General features: G+C 46.8%; 1 pseudogene; it reads left to right on the top strand.

Moving 5' to 3' along the window:
- The first annotated feature begins 425 nt into the window (after positions 1-425).
- LOC102816425 lies at positions 426-816 on the top strand (annotated as a pseudogene).
- The last annotated feature ends 646 nt before the right edge of the window (positions 817-1,462 follow it).

The following is a 1,462-nucleotide window of genomic DNA, read 5'->3' as shown; positions in this document are numbered from 1 at the left end:
TTTTTTTTTTTTTTTTTCCTGTCTGTTTGATGATCTTTCTTATACTATGATGTTCTTCATATTATTCTACAGCTCTTCTGGTCTTGTCATTAGTATGTAATGCATCAAATTTGTGATATGTTCAAGATCATATTTTGGCTTTTGTGAACTTGTTTTAATTTTCTTTACCTTCAGCCTGAACTTGAGTAATTGATGATGAATATGAGTAATTGATATCTATTCCACAGTTTTCCCTTGACCTTGATTTGGGTGATGATGAGTTTTTCAATGGTCTCTTCCCACAAATGTAGTCAGTTTTTCTCTTGTGTCCACTTGCATCATCACATTTTATTTTGTTTAAAAAAGGTATTTGCTAGTTAGGCTGCTAACGGCGTGAGCAGCGGCAGCGGCGGAAGTGGCGGGCGAACCGAGTCCCTGCCGGTACCATGCTCCCCTTGTCGCTAATGAAGACGGCCCAGAATCACCCCTTGCTGGTAGAGCTGAAGAATGGGGAGACCTACAATGGGCACCTGGTGAGCTGTGACAGCTGGATGAACATCAACCTGTGGGAGGTCGTCTGTACGTCCCGGGATGGGTACAAGTTCTGGAGGATGCCTGAGTGCTACATTCGCGGCAGCACCATCCCAGATGAGATCATCGGCATGGTCAAGGATGAAGTAATGGCCAAGGGCCATGGGCATGGTGGCCTGCATTAGCAGAAGCAACATGGGGGGTGCTGGGCGAGGTGTGTTTGATGGCCGTGGCCGTGGCAAGATCCCAGGCACCAGTAAGGGCCAACAGGAGAAGAATCCAGGCCGACAGGCTGGCAAGCAGTGAGCTTCGCCTGTCGCATCCAAAGACTTGGGGGCCTCAGCTCAACCTAGCCTTCCCCATGGTAGCACCTTCTGCCCAGTGAACACAGTGTTCAGAAAGAAGGGGTGACAGGTATCCAGAGAGTCCCATCAGCATTTTCTTTCAGACTCTCTTCCTTAAGGAAAGCCCATCTTTACTTTTTGTTTTTTAAAGCAACAGTTCAAGTTGCACTATTGTCTCCTTGTTTTTGGTTTTGCGGAGTAGCTGGGGAGGTCCCGAGTGTGATGTGGCCTAGAAACCTGGTAGGTTTCTTTGCCTCGCATTTGAAGCAATTCTCAAGGCTTCCTTCAGTTCCAGGCATAGTATCCTGCGCAGTGGCAAGGAGACCTGCCCTGTTGGGCAGCCCCAGACAGACTTTGCCAAACTCATGGAAACCAGCAGGTGCCTAGGACAGGGTCTAAGGACCCCGCGTCGTGTTTTTTCCTCAGAATAAAGTCGGAGACAGCACATCTAGCTCCCTCCGAGGCCTTGGAACGAAAAAATAAAAATAAAAAAGGTATTTGCAATGAATAAGTCGTTGGTCTTACAAAATTCTATTTTATGATCTCCAGCATCATTTCTGTTGCCAATGCCATGTTTTCTACCTACTGATCCTTCCTCTTTGTTTCTA

The sequence above is a fragment of the Chrysochloris asiatica genome, unplaced genomic scaffold (genome assembly GCF_000296735.1).
Source record: "Chrysochloris asiatica unplaced genomic scaffold, ChrAsi1.0 scaffold00217, whole genome shotgun sequence".
NCBI classification, from domain to species: domain Eukaryota; kingdom Metazoa; phylum Chordata; class Mammalia; order Afrosoricida; family Chrysochloridae; genus Chrysochloris; species Chrysochloris asiatica.
This window is presented reverse-complemented; position numbering and strand designations above follow the sequence as displayed.